Raw genomic sequence first — 22931 nt, 5'->3', positions numbered from 1 at the left:
AAAAATAAATCTTTAAAAAATAAATAAAATTTAAAAATGCATTATTTTTATGGAGAAAAGATGTTCTATCTGCTGGTTCACTCCCTAAATGGTCACAACAGCAGGAACTGAGCCAATCTAAAGCCGGGAGTCGGGAGCTTCTTCTGAGTCTCCTGCACAAGTGCAGGGTCCCAGGGCCACTCTCGACTGCTTTCTCAGGCCATAAGCATGGAGCTGGATGGAAACTGGAGCAGCTGGACATGAACCAGTACCCATATGGGATGCTGGTGCTTGCAGACAGAAGACTAGCCAACTGAACCATCACACCAGCTCCCTAAGCAGTATTACTTTTATTATGTGTTTCAACTTTATAAATACAGTGTACAAAAATATAAATTTATTTATACATTTTCAGATAGAGTTCTAGCTTTTTACAAGTACCTAATTTGGCTTCGGTCAGGCAAACCATTCCAAGTTCTGTTTGTTTTATTTAAGATTTATTTATTTATTTGAAAGACAGTTACAGAGAGAATCTTCATCTGCTGGTTCATTCCCCAAAGGGCTGCAATGGTTGGGACTGGGCCACACCCAAGTAGGAGCCAGGAACTTCTAACTTTCCCCCATGGGTACAGGCGCCCAAGCACTTGCAATGTGAGGATTTAGCCATTGGGCCATGGCATGGGTCCCAAATAAGTAACTCTTAAAGCACTAAAGCAAAAAGAATAAGAAAAAAAATCAGACTGCTTAAGAACAGGGCATTCCGTATTATTTAACCATTATTAAATACCTAAGGAACGATTACACGTTCAATAAAAACTAATTACAAAATATACACAGCAACAGGGAAAATTACATATAAGTTGAGTTTAAAAAGACTAATATAAAAATGTTATCAGGCTATGATTATAAAAATGTAAAACCAAGTATGTATTTGAGCCAAGAAAAAAGAAAAGCAATTATGTAGAGAGGTGAGGATACTGGCAGGTTATTGTTTTTCCCCAAAGTTTTTGGGCTGATTAGATTGATCTTATGATTTTTTTCAAAATGACTTTTCTCATTTCCTTGAAAGGCAGACAGGGGCTGACACTGTGTCACAGCAGGTTAAGCTGCCACCTGTATCCTTTATGGACTAACTGTAGGCTCAAGTCCTGATTGATCCACTTCTGATCCAACCCTCTGCTAATGTGCCTGGGAAAGCAGTGGAGATTGTTCCAAGTCCTTGGGCCCCTGCACCCGTGTGTGAGAACTGGCTTCAGACTAGCCCAGGCCCATCTCTCTCTCTGTACCCTTGTCTTTCAAATAAACGAAATCTGGAGAGGAGGAGGAGGTAGAGGAGAAAGGGAAGGAGGAAAAAGAGGAAAAGGAGGAGGAGGAGGAGACCACCACCACAAACAAAGACATCAAGAGACAGGGAGACATTTTCCATCAGCTAATTCACTCTACACATATCTACAACAGGCTGAATCTGGGAGCCGGGCACTCCATCTTGCTCTCCAACATTGGTTGAAGCAACTAAGAATGTGGGCCATGATCTGATGTCTCCCAGGATGGGTTCGTTACCAAGAAACTGGATCAGAAGCAGAGTAGTGGTTCAGGCCTTGGGGTTGGGGACAAAAGCAGCTCAGTGTGGCAGCTGTGGGGGATGCCCCTGCTGGGCCAGACCCAATGCTGGGGACTCAGGTCAAAGCCACTGCCAAAAGGCAGTGACCGAGTCCTCGGCTTTGGGCAGCCAGTGCACCAATTGGTGCCAGGCTGTGTCTGCTGGCTGCCCGGTGGCAGGCTGGGGTTTTTAGGATATGTAACTGCTGCCTAGGGACACCCATGAATAAGGCCACTGTTAGTGTAGGTGACAGATGAATTCTAGGTGATTCCCAGTGACAGGGTCATTAAACTTTCAGGCAAGCGTGGGGACTGAGATCTGATGGTTTGGAGGGGAGTGTCCGTAAGATCTATTAGGGCCAGACTGATTCACCAGCTCAATTAGCAATCCTGAGATGGGCTGTTAGCATAGAGCATCACTGACTGCCACACCAGTCCACGCCAAAGCTAGGAATGGGGGCCTGTCTGGCACACTAGGTACCAATACCTGGCTGGGTGGTGGAATAGTGGACTGGTCACACTTGGCAAGTCAAGACACTAACCAGCACGTGAGATAACTCGTACCCGGGGTAAACTATGTGGGGGAAGTATGGGCTCAATCCTGTGGAAATACAAGTCCCTCAGGTTATTTTGTGAGCTGGGGTGGTGATAGGCTGAGCTAGGTGTGACTGTGGCACCTGCCATTACTTACGGGTAAAGGAACCAATAGCAGTCTGGGCAGGTCAAGGCAGCAGCACCCAAAAGTGCATCCTAAAATAGGATGTGGGGTGGGCTGGGCTGGGCCAAGCAAACCTCAACTCACAAGAAAGAATAGAGGGCCCAGCGGCGTGGCCTGGCAGCTAGAGTCCCCGCCTTGGGAGCCCTGGGATCCCATATGGGCGCCAGTTCTGGTCCCGGCAGCTCCACTTCCCATCCAGCTCCCTGCTTGTGGCCTGGGAGGGCAGTTGAGGACAGCCCAATGCATTGGGACCCTGCACCCGCGTGGGAGACCTGGAGGAAGCTCCTGGCTCCTGGCTTTGGATCGGCGCGCATCAGCCCGTTGCGGCTCACTTGGGGAGTGAATCATCGGACAGAAGATCTTCCTCTCTTTCTCTCCTCCTCTCTGTATATCTTGCTGTAATAAAAAATGAATAAATCTTAAAAAAAAAAAAAAGAAAGAATAGAAACCAGGATGGAGCACGTGTGCTGTCGAACTAGGCTCTTACACCGACTGGTCTGCAAAAGTCAGGAATACTAGGCCACAGCATCGAAGGCAAAGATTGAGACAGGTGGGGGTCTTAGCCAATTGGGTCAGAGTAACCACTGGCATGCACGTAATCTAGGGCTGGGAATAGACTCGGTTGGGGAGCTGTGAGAGTACACCCTTGCTGGGTTGGGGTTTCCATGGGAGAGTGCGGGGGCCACAGTGAGGGCTGCGTTCTGGTCTGGATATGGCTGTAATCTCCCTTGGCACAAGTGTGAACTGGAGCTGGGCGCACCAAGCCGGGCTAGATGCCAGCACCATCTGGTGCTCTGGAGAACCTGGGTAGATGTAGGACAGACTAGGCTGGGTCTCTGTCCCTATGAGCCATGTGTGAGCAGTGTCTGGGTATGGATAAGCCTTGGCTGGGCTGAAACATCCAACATCAAGAACTGGAATGGATCGAAGGCCAGCAATGAGGGCTGACCCATGGAACTACCAGTATGCGCAAGATCTGGCATAGGGATAGAGTCTGATGGAAGAGCTTGGGAAGCTCCTCTGTTGGGATACCGTCTCTACAGGTGAGCTCAAAATCCACGATAAGGAGCAACCCAGACCAGGCCAGAGGAAGATACCCACCGACATACATTTGGCATGATGGGGGGGTACAGACCAGGCTGAACCCGTTCACATCACCCGCTGGTGAATCCGAGCACCAGAATAGAATGGGTCAGGCCAGGTTAGGTCGTGACACAAACCAGTGCACATTAAGGAATGCCAAGGTGGGGTGAGCCGTACCAGATGTGGTTGCAGTGCCCAAACAGCACACGTGAGAGCTGGGGGGAGGGGCAGAGCCAGCAGGGGGAATGTGGGCTCCCCTACTGGACAACCACTCCCACTGAAGAGCATGAGTTGGGATGGGGGTAGACCAGACCAGGCAAGGCAAGAACACCTGTGGGCTTCATGTGAGATAGATCAGGGAAGGGCCGGGTTGGGCTGTTTCGAGCGGTGCAAGCAAAAATTAGATTGGGTGAGGGTTGGTTGGGCTTTGCGGCAGCAACAGCTGGCAGAGGCTGGCAATGGGAGCTGAATCTGTCAAACTGCAGAACCACCTAGAGAGTGCACAATCCAGAACTTGGAGTGGCCTGGTAGTGAAATAGTAGGTACCTCCCTCTTGGGTTACCACTCCCACTGATAACCCAGAAAACCAGGACAGGGACAGAGAGCATGAAAACCAGGACAGGGATAGAGGTGGCTAGACAGAAAGGCACCAGGTGGTATGTGTGTGGGCTGGATAGTAGGGTTGGTTGGGTTGAACTAGGCTTCAGTGTCCACTGACATGTATGAGAGCTAAATGGGATGTGGGAAAGACTGAACAAGTCTGTGGTACATACTGGCAAGCATGGGAACCAGGGTAGGGGGCAGGCCAGGAGGGGGTTATGGGGAGTTGCCCCAACTAGGCTGCAGCTCCCACTGGTTTGCGTGAGGGCCAAGTATGAAGTGGACAGGATCGGGCTGGACTACAACACGCATCGGTTCATGTGGAAGACAGGGCTGGAAACAGAACTGACCCAGCAATTGAAACGACCAGCATGTGCATAAGCTGATTGGGGCAATGGAGTGTGCCAGACCCTGTACTGGCAAACACGCACAAGAATCAGGTCTGGGATCACCTAAGATGAAGTTTCTTTGGAGATCCCTCCAACTGAACTGCTGATCTCAGAACCCCAACCATGAAGAGACTATGTCAGCCAGTGGATTCTGAATAGATTTCATTGTGATTGGAATGGCGAGATTGGCAGCAATTCAGAACTGTTGAACTATCAAAAGTGCTTGAGCAGGACCCTTGGAGCGTGCCTCACATTGGGGACCTGGGATGGGTGGGAGGCTGAGTGGGGCTTTTCCCTTTCTTTCTCCCCTGACCCCAGATACAGGAAAAAAAAATGATGATATTAGTGTGGAAACAATGGTATTACCCACTTTCCTGTAGCTCTTGACCCTTTGTACCCTAAGCAACTAAGTAAAATTATTAATAAAATAATAAATAAAATACAAAAAAAAAAAAAAAAGCAGTGTAGCTGGATCTCAGAACTATCGAAACCACATGAGCAGAACCCTTGGCGCATGCTCTGCATTGGGAACCCTGGGATGACTTCAGGTGGCTGTTCCCAATCCCTGCGTACTGAGGCCGTTGGGAGACTAGGTGTGATTTCTCCCCTTGTATCCTCCCGTCCCCCAGGTACAGGAAGAAGAAAAAGAAAATGTGTAAACAACGGTCTCGCCCACTTTCCCCTGATCCTAGACCCTTCCTTCCTACCCTGAACAACTACATAAACATCACCCAAGAAAGAAAAGGAAAAAGAAAGAAAGCAACAGCAGCAGGCAGCAGAGTAGCTGGGACTCAAACTGAACACATGATTTCTCCTTGGACTTCTAAGAAGCAGTGAAACTCAGAAAACAAAGGAGTCTATGGAGGTCAAGGAAAACACTGGACAGGCCCAAGACCAAGGGATCACAGTGATAAGGAAACAGCTGTGTGACATTCACTTTATAAACTTACTCCTCTTCTTCTTTCTCCCACTCCCTTCCACCTAGGGAACCACAGCAGCAAAGAAGAGGACAGAAGGCTGGTCCTTTGAGGAAGTAGGAAAACAGGGTGAGAGGATAAATGAAGTGTGCCAGGAGCAGCCAGGAGCTTGCTATGCTCCCCCACTCCCAAAAGCGGCAGGAGTCTGCAGCAGACACTCAACATTGGAAGAAGGTGACGTTTCCCTTACAGAGAAATCTCAGGGACTGGCTAACAATGGTCAGGGGTGAAGGAAGTATCCTTTTTCTAGGAAATCAAAGCTTACAGTTGGTGTGGTAGTGCAATATCAGCAGCAGAAATAACTTTCTTCAGATTTTGAATGCCAAAGATCATGACCTGTTTGTTTAGTCTAAAGAAAATAAAAGGCAGAAGTCACTGACAGTGGTGAACAAGGAGCACAACAGTTTGTATTTCTTTGCACTTTGCTCTTAAGTGAATATCACAGTTTATGAGAAGACAGAAACTAATGAAAATGGACTCTTATAAAAGAAAGAAGTGGGGCTGACAGACTGGACCAGTTTGTTGCACATACTGGCATGCACAGGAACTGGGGCCAGGGGCAGACCTAGTGGGAGTTACTGGTGTCACTCTGACTCAGCTTCAATTCCCATTGGTGCACGTGAGGGCAGAGTGTGTGGTGGGCAGGGTTGGGTTGGGCCACAGCATTCATTGGTTTGCATAAGACAGGGCTGAAACAGAATTGGCCCAGTAACTTGCAGCCATCACTTTGTGTGTAGGCTGATGTAGGTGATGGACTGAGCTGGATCCCATACTGGTAAGAGTCAGGTCTGGGATCATCTCAGACAAGGTTTCTTTGAGGATTCCCCCAGCTGAACTGCGTGACTCAAAACTCCAACCAAGGGGAGAATTCAGGATCGGTGGATTGATCATAGAGTGCAGGTGTCAGAGCTGGTCCTCCTCAGGGGCTAAGATGGAGCAGTGGATGGCATTCCCTAATGCGCATGGAAGATACGGAAGTCCACAGGGGCCTACAGAGGACATCTGGTACCATAGAAGATGGAGGGCAGAACAAATCGGACAACTACCCCAGACAAGAATTGACAGCAAATATCTGGGCAAATGGAGACTCCAGGGTGGACTATATCATCGAACGGACCTTGAAAGGATTTCCTCATCCTTGGATCAGCGGGAATGAAAGCATTTCAGAACTATTGAAACCACTTGAGCAGAAGCCTCAGAACAAGCTCTACACTGGGGATCCTGGCATGACATCGGGTGGCCATTCCACATCCCCAGATACTGATGTGGTTGGAATGCTGGGCACGGCTTCTTAGTCCTTCTCTACATTCTTCCCTTTCTCCTATTCCTTGACCCATCCCACCCTAATCAGTGGTCCACATGGGCATGCATCATTCTCAGCTATGTAAACACCATTAAAAATAAAATTTTAAAACACACACACACTCTGTTACAGAGGGTAAAGATGCTGCCTACAGTGCTAGCACCCCATATGGGCACCAATTCTGAGTTCCAGCTGCTCCACTTCTGATCCAGCTGCCTGTTAATGTACCTGGGAAAGCAGCACCAGAAGATGGCTCCAGTGCTTAGGTCCCTGCCACCCATGTGGGAGAACCTGGAGAAAGCTCCTGGCTTTGGAGAGGGCCAACTCATCATTGTGGACATTTGAGGAGTGATGCAACAAACAGAACATCTGATCTCTGTCTCTCTGTATCTTTGACTTTGAGGGAGTTTGGCACAGCAGTTACATCAGTGCTTGAGGAAATCACATCCCATGGAGGATCATCTGAAGAGTTCATGAATCCTAGTTCTGCTTCCGAATCTGGCTTCCTGCAAATGCACTCTGAGAGACAGTGTGTGTGGGGGGGTGGTCAGTGGTCCTGGCTCCCAGGCTCCTGGCTTCAGCCTAACCCAGCTCCTGCTGTGGCAGGCATTCAGGGAGTGAATCTGAGAATGCAACACCTCTGTCTGATTTTGTCATGGCTCAGCAGCTAAGTCCTCGCCTTGAACACACTGGGATGCCATATGGGCACCAGTTCGTGTCCCAGCTGCACCACTTCCCATTCAGATCCCTGATTGTGGGCTGGGAAAGCAGTTGAGGATGGCCCAAAGCCTTGGGACCCTGCACCCACGTAGGAGACCTCAAAGAGGCTTCTGATCAGCTCAGCTCTGGCTATTGAGGTCACCTGGGGAGGGAACCAGTGGATGGAAGATCTCTCTGTATATCTCACTTTCCAGTAAAAATAAATAAATCTTGAAAAAAAAAAAAAAGAAAGAAAGGTACATGGCAGCAGGCTTTGACCACACTGCTTGGAAAGCCCACATCCCACACAGGGTCTGATGGCTTGGGTCCAAGAGTTTGGTCTCTGCTCCCAACTCCAGCTTCTTGTCAATGCACAGCCAGGGAGGCAGATGACAGCTCAAGGACTCGGGTCCTTCCTCCCTCAATGGGACTTCCAGCATGGGCTTCGACCAAGTCTAGCCCTGGCTGTGGCAGGTATGTGGGCAGTGAATTAGCAGAAGAGAGATTTCTCTTTTTGCTCTCTGGCAAGTAAATGTTATTAACTAATTATCTATTACTAATGAAACCTGACTGGGGCTGGCATTGCGGCACAATGGCTTAAGCCACAGTTCGCAGCGCCAACATCTCACACATATACCCCTTTAAGTCCCAGCTGTTTCACTTCTGAACCTGCCCCTTGCTAGCCTACCTGGGAAAATAGCAGAAGATGGCCCAAATCCTGGGGCCCCGGTGCCCATCAGGAGGCCTAGATGGGAGTCTCAGGCTTATTGCTTCAACCCCGCTCAGTCTTGGCCACTGTGGCCGCCTGGAGTGTGAACCAGCAGATAGGACACCTATGTGTGTGTATGTGTGTGTTTGTAACTCTGCTGTCCTGCTATCTTAAAAAAAAAAAAAAAAAAAAGACTGACCAAGGTTTCCCAGAAGTAACACTCATCAGTGTGGGCAGAGAGGAGGTCAATTGGCACAGCTGAACCCATCTGTTGCAGGAGTGGCCAAGCGATGCCTGCAGAAAGCCACAGGCCCCTCCTCAAACATCTGTCTCACAAACAGTGGAGTCGAACAAGACAAGAACAACTGAGATAGGGTTAGCAGTAATGGAAAGGTAGACAGTCTAATGGCTCAACAACAGCAAACTGGTTCAGTAATCTATACTATATACAATTAAATATGCAAACCCAATTTATCAGTACCACACTAGTTATGATAAATCAAGTGCCAGATCAATACCTAAGGCTATAAAAAGTGCTCCTAGGTCTAGCATGATCGCCTAGTGGCTAAATCCTCACCTTGCATCCCCCAGGATCCCATATGGACGCTAGTTCATATCCCAGCAGCTTCACTTCCTGTCCATCTCCCTGCTTGTGGCCTGGGAAAGCAGTAGAGGATAGCTCAAAGCTTTGGGACCCTGCACCCACATAGGAGACCTGGCTCCTGGCTCCGGACTGGCTCAGCTCAGTCATTGTGGTCACTTGGGAAGTGAACCAGCTAATGGAAGAGCTTTCTCTTTGTATCTCCTTTTCTCTGTATATTTCCCTTTTCAATTAAAAAAAAAAGTGTGTATATTATATATGTATATATAATATATATAACACAATACACATATAATACAAACTATTTTAAGTGGACTTTTATAAACTGTTAAAATGCATATTGTTTATAAAAAGGCTAGAACACAACATGTTAAAAACATCAACAGGTGATAAAATTTTATTATTTATCTTTTTCTAATCTATCAAAATCATTGTAATTCATAAAATTTTATATTAAATTAATATATGTATATAGACGTTTAGATTTATTTGAAAATCAGAGTTATGGATCTTCTATCCACTGATTCACTCCCTAGATGGCCACAGTGATCACAGCTGAGCCAGGAGCTTCAGCCGGGTCTCCTACAAGGGTGGAGGGGGCCCCAGCACTGGAGCCATCCTCTGCTGCTTTCCCATGTGCGTTAGCAGGGATGGGAAGTGACCAGCAGAGAAGGACATGAACCAGCAAACATGACATGCTGACGTCACAGATTGCAGCTTTATGTACTACCTCACAATGCTGACCCTAAATTATGTCTTTAATGCACAAAAATAATAAAAATTTGAGGTGCTCCTTTGACAGGAGTCAAAACATCACTAATATCAGGGCAGGCACTATTGCACAGCCAGCTAAGCCTTTGTCTGTGGCACTTACATCCTACATGGGAGCCAATTCAAGCCCCAACTACTCTACTTCTGACCTAGTGGCCTTCTAACATGCCAGGAAAAGCAGCAAAAGGATAATTCACAGGGCCCGGTGTGATAGCGTAGTGGTTAAGGTCCTCGCCTTGCACACGCCTGGGATCTCATATGGCCACCGGTTCTAATTCCGGTGGCTCCACTTCCCATCCAGATTCCTGCTTGTGGCCTGGGAAGGCAGTCGAGGACGGCCCAAAGCCTTGGGACTCTGTACCCACGTGGGAGACCCGGAAGAGCTCCTGGCTCCAGATTGGCTTGGCTCCAGCTGTTGCGGTCACTTGGGGAGTGAACCATCGGATGGAGGATCTTCCTCTCTGTCTCTCCTCCTCTCTGTGTATCTGCCTTTCCAATAAAAATAAATAAATCTTTAAAAAAAAAAATGCACAGCCCTGGGCCCCTACAACCCACATGGTTACCCAGAAGAAGACACTGCCTCCTGGCTTCAGCTTGGCCCACTCCCCACCATTGTGGCCATTTGGGGAGTGAACCAGCGATGGAAGATCAATCTCTCTCTCTCCTTCTCTGTCCCTAACTGCCATTCAGATAAAACCAAATAAATAATTTTAAAAAAACTCATTGATATCAAATTCTTAAAGCCCACATGGCATGACTCAGCAGGCAATGCTAGGTAGAAAAATTCTATAACCTAATTAAAATAAAAGACATCGTCAAAGGCATGGTCCAAATGGTCCAAATAAAAAAGCATGTGTGTCTGCAACCTGTTGAAGGCCGAAGAACAAACCACAGGCAGGCAGCTGACTGCCCAGCCTGGGACAGCTGCTTGGGACACACACTCCAGCTGAGGCACAGCTGCAGCACCAAGCAGGTAGATGCAGGCCTGCTGAACTCCAGGGATCCACAGCCCGGGCCACAGCAAGGCAAGATCACAGCGGCTCCGAGCAGATTACACCGGAAGGTCAGGGGTGCAAATCCCCCTCCCTCCCACTGCTCAGGAGGGGTGGGAATGGGTGGAGAAGAACCCTGGGGCTGCAGGCTGACACTGCACCTCCCTCCTGCAGGGCAGATCTGGAAACAAATCTAGAAAAAGTGTGTGGGGGTTATACCCCAGGGTTTATTACACAGTCTGCTGATTTGCCTGGGGAATTTTATCACTTACATAAACCTATCAGGTGCATGAAGGGGAAGGGCTCACCAGGTCTAATCAGCCAGCACTCAAGCACCACTAAGGCAAAATCACTAAGTAGGACTTTTACAGACTTTCAAGTGCCAAAAATGCCACCAAACAAACCATCAAACACAACCAGAACTCCCATAACTTGGCGAATGTGTGTTACCTGTGTGTGTTTATCTTGGGTTCTGAGGACATCCAGATTTTGGAACTGTAACCAATTCTGTGCAGAGGCGTGGCACTCCCATAAACTCCCTAGCACAGGGTTCCTAAGTCACAAAAGGCACACACACTGCCACATGTGGGTTCTCAATGTTCACCCAGTGGAAACAACACTGCTGACCGAGGACTCTTGAACTGATTGCTTTACAAGGGAAGGCTCATTCTGGAAACATTTTGGAAAGCAGCAATCCTGCTGAAGGAGGCCTGGCCACACTCTGCACTTGGTGCAGAAAGAGGCTTATCTAGGTCATTCATAAGGCACCCCCCACTAGGTACTCACTAAATATTTGCTGCAGCAATAAAGTGAGACTTTGGTGTTTGCCAGTGGCCTCAACGCTGTTCCAAATCAAAACATCAAGTCCTCTCAGGCTCAGTACATTAGAAATGCACAGCAAAGGCTCTGTCAAGGGAGGTGTGTGAAGGGTTGCTCCGGGAAAAGCAGGCTCCATTTCCACAACAGCAGGTTCTAAGTTATACTGCTCAGCCACCGGGCCTGGGCACCAGCTCAGACTGTCCCTTAAAGCTTCCAGTAGCTTCTTTCATTACATGGCCCCTCAAAATACCTGTAAGCAAGGCCACTGGCAGTGAATGAAAACCCTGACAAGCCACCTGCACCCACAGCTGCCCTAAACTTAGAGGAAATTGGAGGAGGGAGGGGCCTGTTGGGAGGGATGAGGCTGGGACAGGTTTTCAGAGAAAACCTCAAGGTGAGAACTCCTAGGAGAAATGGGGGAGTGCAGTGGAACGCTAAAATTAGAGGGGATGGGTAGGATTTAAGTCTGAAGTAAAGGTGTAGACAAAAGAGGACATCGCCATTAGTCAGAAATACGCTGGAACTGTTACAGGCAAAACCTATCTAAAAATGACTACAGCCACACATTCAAATCTACAAGTTAAAAAAACTTAAAAAAAAAAAAAAAAAAAAGCTGCAGAGGAAGTAGGACCAGGGGCTGGTCACAGCACCCCTGAACGTTCCTCCTCAACGTCAACACCTCCCAACTGCCTACAGCGTGTAACTCCAAGGGCTGTTTTTCTTAGCAATGGTAGGATGATAAAAGTTCTAGTAACAGGGTACTAAGGAGGCAGACATTCCAAAAGTGTTTAAGAAAAATTCTATTTAGTAATATTCTGCCTTATAAGACAAGGATACAAATAGCATGCACTTTTACAAAATGAAAGTGAAAGACAACATGACTGAAGAAACTCAAGACTGTGAGACAGCAAAATACAGCTTTCTGAAGGCCTTTGGATGCGACCATTGTGTAGGGAAGGAGTTACACAAGCTGTGGGTGAACTCTTAACTCCCCATATGACTGACACAGTGATACCATCTCTGTCCAATTATTTATAATGGTTAAGAATTTTTAATTTTTATTTATTTATTAAAGAAACATTAAAAAAAAAAAAAAACAGCTACAGTTCCCATCTGCTAGTTTACTTCCCAAATGACCCCAGTGGGAGCCAGGAACTCAATCCTGGCATCCCACACAGGTGGCAGGGACCCCACCCGCATTATTACCTGCGGCTTCCCAGGGTGCACATCCTCAGAGAGCTGGAACAGCAACTCAGAACTCTGATATGAGGGTGTTCCCACCAATGGCTTAATTTCTAGGTCAAATGCTCACCTCTATAATGCCTACAAATTTTGAATAGGCAAATGAAAGTTGCCCTAAGCTGTCTATTTTAGGAAAAGGAGCACCTCCAACGGACAACAGAGCAAAGAAGAACTACCTGGGATGGCAAGAGGTGGAGCTGGGTTGGCTGTCAGGCAGAACTTCTGCAGCAGCAACAGAAGCCTGGACCACAGGAAAAAGGGAACGGGCAAGTGGGCTGAGAGTGAAGTGCTGCTCCCAAGAGCTGCGGAGTGTCACCCTGAATACCAGCAAGGCACTAACTAAGAGATCTGCGGCTCAGCTTCAGCCAAACTCCAGCTCGACCAAGGACAGGGAAAAGAGAGCCCACTCTGCTGGACCAAGGACAAAGCCTTAAACTGGAAATGGCAGCAGTAATACATTAAACTGTAACCCACGGGGAACTGGCTTTCATTTCTATGCTGTCACTAGTTACCTGTGGGAAGGCCCTCGGCAGGCCTTAAAAATCCAACTTCTCCGGCCAAGCATTTGGCCTAGCGCTGTAGGCGTGACATGGGGCAGCAGCTGCCGTAGCACAGTGCCTCCATTCGGTTCCCAGTTCTGCTCCCGAGCTCGCCCTCCTGCCAATGTGCACTCTAAGGGGCAGCAGGCTAAGTGCCCACTACGCACACCGGGGACCTGGACTGAGTGGCTCCTAGCTTTGGGTCTGCCATTAGACGCATTTGGAGAGTGACCCTTCTGTCACTCTTTATCCTTCAAATAAATAAAACAGAAAATTAAAAGGAAACAACTTTAAGGACTGGCTAGCTTAGAATGTGACTGTGGGGAAATGAATATAGAACAGATTTCTACATAAACTTCACTTCCTACTGTATATATACGTGGAAGCATGCATGCATGCCCTCCCAAGGGACCCTAAGTCACAGGTGCTCTGCCGTGGCCAATGGTCAGTTTCATTCTGTGAGTCACCTGACACTCAAACCGTTATTTAAAAAAAAAAAACCTCACAGTGCTCCTCAGCAACGTGCGCCCACACAGCTGCCCAGTGCACCCAGGAAGTAGATGAGCCTCAGGCACCAGCCCCACAGACCCTCGTAGGAAGCCAGCTTCGTCAACTCCCTCCAGACCTCTGCCCCAGCTGCCTGCTGCTGCCCCCAGCCAGCCACTCCAAGGGTACATTTCACTCCATTCTCACGCTTTTGTGCCATCCCTCCTGGCTAGGAAGTTTGATATCCCCACCCCAAGACCAGCCTACTGCACAATCTCCTCCTAGTGGGTGCACCTCTGGGTTCTGCAGCCCAAGCCCCTGCCCTCACACTCTCTCCCTCATTCTTAACCCTTCCCAGCATTTCATGAGCCTCTCCTAAGCTGAGGTGGACCTCATATACCTGGCTCCTGTGACTAGGCTGGAGGGGAGGAAGTCCTCACTCCAGAATCATTCCATCAAGCCTTTCAAACCCCTGGCTGTCCCCCACCACCTGCCCGCCCCGTCCAAGGTGGCCTTCAGCAAGCAGCAACATCTCCCTGCTTGATGCTTGTCTGCCCCAAAGACCATGAAACCTCAGAGCCGAATATACTGCAAGCCCTGTGGAGACTCACAGACATTTGCACTTCCGGGAACCTCAGACAGGAGCTGTTGTGGTGGCTTCCAAACAGCTGTCCGTTACTGCTTCCTGTACTGATGCAAAAAATAACCGAGAGTGTGCCTTAGAATACAGATGCCTAGGGCCAACAGATAGGATTGTGGTCACAACACCCCTGGGGCCTACTGGGGCGCAGCAGGTTAAGCCATCACCTGCAGTGCCAGTATCCCATACGGGTATCAATTTGAGTCATGATTGTTCTCCTCGTGATCCTAGTTCCATGTTAATGACCTGGGAAGAGCAGAAGATGGTCTCAGTCCAGTACACCGATCCTGTTCAATCTCTTCCTTTCACACCTGGAGAACTAAGGCTCAGAGCAGTGACGATCATCCAGCAGTTAGTGAATGTCACAACACGTGGCTGACACTGAGGACTCCAAGCTCAGTCCAAGTACTGCCTCTGACCCACACAAGCCACTGAGAGTTTCCTGAGGGCACAGGAGCCCTGCAGGGTCCCCACACCCATCCTTGTGTGCCCCTGTGCTCCATATACTCTTCCCCCACATAACCTTACTTTGACCACGGCCATTCTCTCCTACTACTTCATTTTTATATTTTTGTAAGATTTTTATTTACTATTTTTATTGGAAAGTCAGATATACAGAGAGGAGGAGAGACAGAGAGGAAGGCCCTCCATCCGCTGATTCACTCCCCAACCAGCCACAATGGCCAGAGCTGAGCCAATTCGAAGCCAGGAGCCAGGAGCCTCTTCTGGGTCTCCCACACGGGTGCAGGGTCCCAAGGCTTTGGGCCATCCTCAACTGCTTTCCCAGGCCACAAGCAGGGATCTGGATGGGAAGAGGGGCTGCCAGGATTAGAACCAGCAGCCATATGGGATCTTGGTGTGTGTAAGGTGAAGACTCTAGCCACTAGGCTACCACACCAGGCTCTCTCTTGCTATTTGTTAAGCCCTTCCCTCAACAGGCACTCATTAAGTTATTAACTGGTATCTCCAGGGTTGGAGCTCAACTTGGAAGTCTAACAGTCATCTAACCCTTAAATGCCCAGGGTCTTCCACATTTCACTAGACAACTCCTTTCTTCCAGCCACCCTCAATGCAGCAGTGGGGAAAGCACAAGTCATACCACAGACCTATACTCCTCAAAACCCAGAGTAAAGTACAGGTTTTCCCACACGCCAGCCCTGCCCAGGCGAGAATGCTGGCCCTGTCTCCTGAGCCCCGCTCTCGGCTGATGTGTTCTACCCCACAGGCCTGTGCAACATCCTCAAGCACACCAGCAAGGAGCCCGCCTCGGCCTGCAGGGCCTTGTCAGCACACTGGCGTGCACCCTTCAGGTCTCCAGCACAGGTCACTCTGACAGGAGCCTTCCTTAACCATGCCATGGGAATCCCCACGCACCTCTCCTTAGCCTTGGGTTCATGGCGCTCCGTACCCGACACACAGAGCAGCTCACTTCATGCCTGGCTGTTGCAGAACCCCAAGATGCCTGCTCGAAGGTGATCCACCCTGAGAAAGGGACAACCGGCCAAGCTCTGACCCAGACTGTTCACAGCAGAGTCCAGGCCAGTTCATTACAACTCAAGCATCTGGCAAACAGACAACATCCTTTGTGCTTAGTTTTTCTCCCTTTAAAATGTATTTACTTTAAAAGTGGAGTTACACAGAGAGAGAGGGGAGAGAAAGGGAAGAGTGATCTTCCATTTGCTGGTTCACTCCCCAGATAACTGAACCAGGGCTAAGCCAGGAGATTCATCTTGGTGTCCCACATGGGTGCAGGGATCTAATCACCTGGGCCATCCTCAGCTGCATGCTCGGGTGCGGCAGCAGGGAACTGGGTCAGAAGTGGAACAGCCAGGTCTCAAACCAGTGCCCATGTGGGATGCTGGCCTCACAGGCAGCGGCTTAATCTACCAAATCACAACACCAGCCCTTGTGCTTAGCTTTTATAACTTGATGAGAGCTTGTCAGTAGGAAGGGGTTGTGAATCCAGAACCCCTATCAGGATGATTAAAGGTGTGTATATGACTGCTGCCCCAATGTCCCCACTATAGGTTTGCCTGTTTTGAGTGTGGCATCAGTGTGACACCTGGGGAGACGAACAGCCAGTTCTGAGATCCACCTGAAGAGGAGGTCATAGGAAGTCCTAGGTCTTAGGAAAGGGGAGCCACCTGAAGCCACCGAACGATGCTCTTTAAATGTGCAGGTAAATTACATCTCAATATGTCCATTATGCTTTTTAAAGATAAACAACAAAAGGGCTGGAACCAGAGGGCGCTGGGGTTTCACAGGCACAGGGCAAGGTGGCACCAATAGCTGAGAATCTCAATGAAGGCTGCCACTTGACCTTCGACTCCTTTCCCTTTCATGACTTGAGATGGACCACCCTGTGAGACGGGAGCAACCTAGAGACTCGAGATAAGGGGGAGAGTCCCTCATCCTCCCAGGCTAGGTGAGACCTTCCCATTGGAGCTCACAGAAGTCCCAGTTCATGGCTAAGGGACCCTGCCTACAGCAAGCAATAGCAACCTCACACCTGTAGAACAAGCCTGCACTGTGTGAGCACAGGGCACTGGACGGTTCTGAGTGTGCTACCAGTCTCACCTGCCAAGGCGAGCTACAGGCCCAAGGACTCTAAAACCAAGAGGCATACACAATTAGTATTGGGGTATCCCCATGGCCGAATGAGGCTGGTACAGGAGTTGAGGAGCTGAGGGGCCAAGAGGTTTCTCAAGACTGTCTCCCAGGGGTCCTGCACTTGTTGCCCCACCTCCACCCCCTCACTCATTCCACCCCACACACATGCATACACACCTCAGCTTCCCACCAGGCCACATTCCCATTAGCCCCCTGGAAATTGCAAACATCCTAAGTAGAAAATGCACTGAATACACTTAGCCTACTGTTACAGCTGACAGCCTCTTGCAGAACTCCAGCTGAAATTCAGCACACAAGGCCGGGCCTTCAAGAGGCAAGTAGACCTTGAGGGTTATGCACCCCACAATGTCTCTGCACCTGCAGGAGTGACTTTGGAGTTCAGCAGGTGTGGTGGACCTCTGCTGTGGGCCAGTCCAGTAGCAAGGCTCTCAGCAGATAGAACCCCCGGGTCATGGACTGCCCACCTTCCAGCACTGCAAGCCAGAGTCTTCTATCATCCCTGATGATGCCCCTGAGTATGACCCCGCATGGCAGCAGCAGGCAATGGACTGCCCGTTCTGACCCCCACCCTGAGGAGTGAGCACCAGGGGCAACCCAGCATCAAGATCACACGCTGATTGCTGTGGCCTGGATGAGAATCCACATTCACATCCAAGATGCAGTTTCCACTGTCTACTGCTTTCACGCCATTGTGAAGGCAAAAAATCTTCGGTCAACCATCACCCTTGGCTGGTCTGGTCTCCTCACCCTCCTCCTCTCTCAGGCCCCTCCTCCAAGGAGCGTTTGCTCTCACTTGCTCTCCCTCTAGCTCCCTCCTTTCACCTCCCCTCTCCATAGAGATCCGGGTGAGCTCAGTGTGGCCAACCCTCTGCGGGAAAGCGGGGATCAGCCAAAGCACCCTTTCCTGGCAACCCAGACAGGTACCCTGGGGCGCCCAGGAGCCCCTGCAGGTGTCCCTGATGTTCTGAGGGAATGAAGGGGATGTATCCAAAGGGACAGCCCTTTGTCTCCTCTACCATCACACAAGAAAGAACACGAGGGGCCCTGACCTGTAGGAGATATGCTGTAAAACACTCACAGAGTAACTGACGTGCATGTTCAGGGGACTGCTTCAGAACAACACAGGCAAGAAAGAGCAGGAAGGGGACATGTAAATGAGAGGAGACTGGCGAAGAACTGACAGCTGCAAAATGTGCCTAAGGTGTTAATGGAGGCTTATCACGGTATTTCTGCTGTGTCGGTAACAGGAACCCAGAACCTGGCCAGTGGACTCCGGAGGTCCTACTGAATAACCACCAAAGAGACATCCATGAGGATGTCCTGTTGTTTTTACTAAGAACAAAAGAAGAAAAAAGTATTAATGACATGAGAAGAAACTGGAATCTTTGTGCATTGGCGGTAGCAACATAATAGGCCACAATCACTTTAGAAAACTGTGGCAGCGCTTCAAAAAATTAAACACAGGGCCCAGCACAATGGCTCAGTGGCTAAACTCTTATCTTGCTAGCACTGGCATCCCACATGGGCACCAGTTCATGTCCCGGCGGCCCCACTTCCCATCCAGCTCCCTGTTTGCAACCTGGGAAAGCAGTCAAGGATGATCCCAAAGCCTTGGGATCCTGCACCCACGTGGGAGACCCGGAAGACGCTCCTGGTTCCTGGCTTAAATCAGCTCTGCTCCAGCCATTGCGGCCACTTGGGGAGTCAATCAGCAGACAGAAAATCTCCCTGTCTCTCCTCCTTTCCGTGTATCTAACTTCCCAATAAAATTTTAAAAATTAAACATAGAGGAGAGTGGGTGCTGTGACACAGTGGGTTAAGCCTCTGCCTCTGACATCGACATCCTGTATCAGAGCACTGGCTCGACTCCTGGCTACTCTGCTCCTGACCCAGCTCCCTGCTAACAGACCTGGCTAGATAGCAGAAGATGGTCCAAGGGCTTGGGCCCAGGCTGCTGGCTTCAACCTGGCCCAGCCCTGACTACTGTGGCTACTTGGGGAGTGAACCAACAGAAGGGAAGATCTCTTTCTGTCTGCCTCTCTTTGTCAATCTGCCTTCAATTAAATACTTAAAAAAAAAAAAAAAAAGCTAAACACAGAGGACACATGATGTTTAACAACTCCAATGCTGAGAATATAATCAAAAGAATGAAGAGTCCAGTATGGAACTACTCGGATACCCGAGTATCCACAGCAACGCTCATAGTACCCCAGAGGAAGAAACCCACATGTTCATCAGTACAGACGAATGGATAAATACAGTGTGCATATAAACACAGAGGAATCTTTTTTAGCCTTAAACCAAAGGAAATTCTGACGTGTGCTACCCATGGATGAACCTTGAAGGCATTATACAGAGTGAAATAAACCTGGAAACAAGAGGGTCAGTGTTAAAGGATTCCACTTGCATGGCATCCCTAGAGTAGGCAAATTCATAACAGACTGGAGGGTGAAGGGTGGCTCCCAGCTGGGCTGGGGGCCGGGGGGGGGGGAAGGTGAGGCGCTCCTGTTCGATGCCTACATTTCAGTATGGGACATGCAGGGTGTGAAGAGGGTGGTATGTATTCCATGCCGCTGACCTGTGTGTGCACTGGAAAATGCTGTTTTGTGAAAGTGTATTTTACCACCAGCAAAACCAACCCCGACCCAAGCAACAGAAAAAAGTCTCTGTGTCCAAGTTCTCAACTCCTCCAGGCCAGCTCGGGTCACCCTGGACATCCTACCTTGGTAAGGTGCTCAAAACAAGGGTGTGGTGAGCGTGGCTGGTGGAGCAGAGCTGCGGAGAAAACAAAAACTGCCCAGGCACATGGTCTAGAGCCCACGCACCACCTGAGGAGAGAAGAGAAACAAAACACTTATTTAATGGGCTTGAAGGTTATTTCAAGTTATTAAAGTAAGGAAAGATCATTTAAAAAACTAAAGCAGTTAAACAAGCATAGGCAAGACCCTGAAAAAAAAAATCCCCAAGCATGAATTCAAGGCAGGTCCCAAATGAAGCCACACAACCTACCCCAAGCCCCAGCTCTGCTGCTCCCTTGCGTGTGCCAAGGGCAGGATCCTTCACCTCCAGGGCTGCTTCCCCTGACGTAGTCGGGCAATTACAGACATTAAACTCTCTCACACTGCCCTTCACAAGCAGTGTTTGTGAGACAAGCTCAGCGGGAAAGGGGCTGCAGCCGGGCCTGCTCCTCCAAGCCCTAGGATGCCACTGGAGCTGGGGAGTAGAAGGAGCCCGGGGCAGCAGGTGGCAGCAGTGACGGGAAGAACCGGGAAACGCTGGCAGGAACCCCCTTTTTAAAACTAGCTGGTGCTCAGTTGCAGCCGCCCCAGACCCATGTTGGCTACTGCCCAGAAGCCCTGGGTAAGGAGTCCATGCAGTGCCAGCCTCACACAAGACAGAACAAAAGATCTGACACTCTTAATTCTGCCCACTCTCCCACTAAGCCTGCATTTTTTACCCGACTTCATTTCATCGCAAACTTACAGACCAGACTTTAGTGTGGAGCCCAAACAGGAACCAATTTACATTCATGAAAAGCGAGCAGGGAGCAAAGGAAACCAATGACCCCAACTCCACAGAAGACCAAAGCAGAGGCCTTCCTTGGGGATCCTCCTTCTCTTGTTCAGACTACACCAGCAGAAAGGCCCTGCACTAAGTGAGGGCAAAGTCAGAGAACCTGAAGCCAGGGGCTGTCCCAAGCCTGTCCTCCCACAGGAGTAAGGTCTGCGGTGCTCCAAAGACTACCTGGTTACTTTTCCCATTAACCTTGTTTCTTCCGGCACAGGATCCCGCTGGCTTGCCCAGTCTCCTGTGGCAGAGGGGGCGACCACACCTGAGCGTCAGGCTTCACTGACCCCAGCCAGGCCACCCCTGTCACATACTCATGCACACAGCTGCACAGCTGTACAGGAGCTCTGCAATTGCTGACTCATTGAGAACCAGGACTGGCACTCAGCATCCTGTGTGCTCCCAAGGACCAGGCTGCCCGACTCACAACTCCAGACCAGGAGGTCAGCTTTCACAGACCTATTTCCCAACACCCTCCCCTTCCCAGAGAGCCACCTCAATTTGCTGTTGAGCCATCCACTACAGCCCAGGGCATAATTATGACACACCTTAGGGTGTTGCAAGAATGGGATTAAAAAACAGTGCTCTAGAATAATATTCTGGATCCAAGGTTCTTCCACCTCAAAAGATGAAGGATTGTCAGAGCCAGGCAGACTGCAAGAAGACACTAAGTGTAAGCTGGCTCTATAGCTAGAAACAGAGGCTTGCAGAGGTAAGGTGCTTAAATGAGAAGAGACACAAAACACAGCAGTTTTCATCATCGTGGACTGGGCCTTTCTGGCCCAGGAGCCGATGCCTCCCACGATTCTCTTCATCAGATGCCAGGGTTACGTCTACCTAAGCTTTACACCGGTGACTCTCAGTCCTGTGTGTGCCTTACAAACACCTGAGTAGCAATCCTAGCCTTGACCCCAGCTTAGGACAGTGAATCCCAATCCTGGGTGAGCCCTTCCAACCTTCCCACACAGCCTCTCCATGTGACGGGTACTCCTCCAGCACCCTCCAACCTCCAGGGCTGCTCTGCCCTCTCTCTGGCACCCACCTACCCCCTTCAGATCTTGGTGTTCCTGATTCCCCATTTAAAGTGGAAAATCCACTTTCCACCTCTCCCCGACCTGCCATCCCTTCCTTTTCTCCATTATACTTCCCCCACCTCTCACACTTTGTATTTTCCTTGTATTAGAGTATGGGATCCAGGAGGGGAGGCTCTTGCTGGTTTTGTGCCCTGCCGTTATTCCCAGTGCCTAGAACAGTGCTCGCATACAGCTGGCCCTTGAGTATTTATTCTAGGAATTAATGAACACCCCAGAAACACCAATCACTAACATGACTCACACTAAGAGATCACAGAGTAGCCGATTAGACCAACACCACTTCTCCACTGATCTCATCTCGGTCAAATAGGCTGGAGGCCTAATAAAATAGAAACCATTAAAAAGTAAGTATTTCCAATCAATTAATCCAATCCAAATGGGTGTGTGAGTTGAAGACAGTTTGTTCTCAGAAACAGATAAGAACCACGGAGACAGAAAACACAGCTGAAAGACAGTGATGGAACAAACAGGTTTCAGAGCCTGACCTGGTTTGTGTAGGCTCACCAGAAAGCCAAGGGCAGGCACAGCTGCACCCAGACAGGAAGCAGGCTGCAGCAGACCAGAGCAGACAGGCGCCTCTCCCGGGTTAGTCTGTGTCACGGGCTGCTTACCACCCCCACCAACCTGACACACCAGTCACATCGCCAGAAGGAGTCCCTCTCCTCAGCCCGTTTTCAGACCCCACTTCCCTGACTCAACGAAAACCACCACTGGCAGGCCCTGAAGTGTTTTCCAAGCGGGGCACACTCAGCAGCTACCTCTTTGTCCTGCCACCAAGCCCCATGGAGGCCACTTGGCTCCATCTCACATCTGCCAGGCTGGACTCTTTCTCACCACCTCAGATCTCTCCCCACCCCACCACGATCATTCTGCGTGTCTCTCTAAGCTCGGCCCATTTTCCCTGAAACATCCCTCTTATGAGGTTACTCTCTGCTTGGAAACCCAAAACCATCCCCCTCCCCAGCAAGCTGATCCCACCAGCACCTGCCTCAGGCCCAGCGTTCTGAGCTGCCACTGTCTCGACCTGGACCAGGCACGGTTACTGACCTTGCAGTTCAGCTGCTGCTCCCTCACCTGATTCGGGGAGTCAAATCCCTGTCTCCCCGCAACACCACCCCAAGAGACGAGATTGTGAGGTCTGGCATGGACTGTCAGGAATACCTTCATTCTCTTCCACCCCTCTCACATTCACTCTCTCCAACATGAGCTTCTCTGCTGCCCTCTCCCACTCCATCTCCACTAGGCATATGCATGCACACACATCCATCCATTCAGCACATGAAGGGAGCGCCTGCTATGTGCCAGGACGTGGGTACCACAGTGAACAGATCGGAGTGCCTGCCCATGTGGCACGGAGGGTCCACTGGAGGGAGTCAGGCAGTCTCAGAGCCTGTCCCAACTGGGCTTCCTCGCCTGCAATGACAGTCTGGAGTGTACATATTCTCCAGGCTGAGGCAAGGGAAACAGCAACTGCACAAATAAGGGGAAGAGGT

The 22931-nt window shown here is 49.7% G+C and overlaps 1 protein-coding gene across 2 annotated transcripts in view; it reads right to left on the bottom strand.

Moving 5' to 3' along the window:
* ZNF592 (zinc finger protein 592) overlaps window positions 1-20958 on the bottom strand; it is a 46057-nt gene extending 25099 nt beyond the window's left edge. The window contains exons 1-2 of one of the 2 annotated variants that reach the window (XM_058665510.1): window positions 20522-20958; window positions 19500-19605 (exon numbers count right to left, since the gene is read on the bottom strand). The gene's annotated coding sequence lies outside the window, so the exon portion shown is untranslated. Of the gene's footprint in view, window positions 1-19499; window positions 19689-20521 lie in introns of those variants that run through there. The other variant, XM_004594602.2, reaches the window with a different exon arrangement.
* Window positions 20959-22931: the final 1973 nt, after the last annotated feature.

The sequence above is a fragment of the Ochotona princeps genome, chromosome 6 (genome assembly GCF_030435755.1).
Source record: "Ochotona princeps isolate mOchPri1 chromosome 6, mOchPri1.hap1, whole genome shotgun sequence".
Classification (NCBI taxonomy): Eukaryota; Metazoa; Chordata; class Mammalia; order Lagomorpha; family Ochotonidae; genus Ochotona; species Ochotona princeps.
This window is presented reverse-complemented; position numbering and strand designations above follow the sequence as displayed.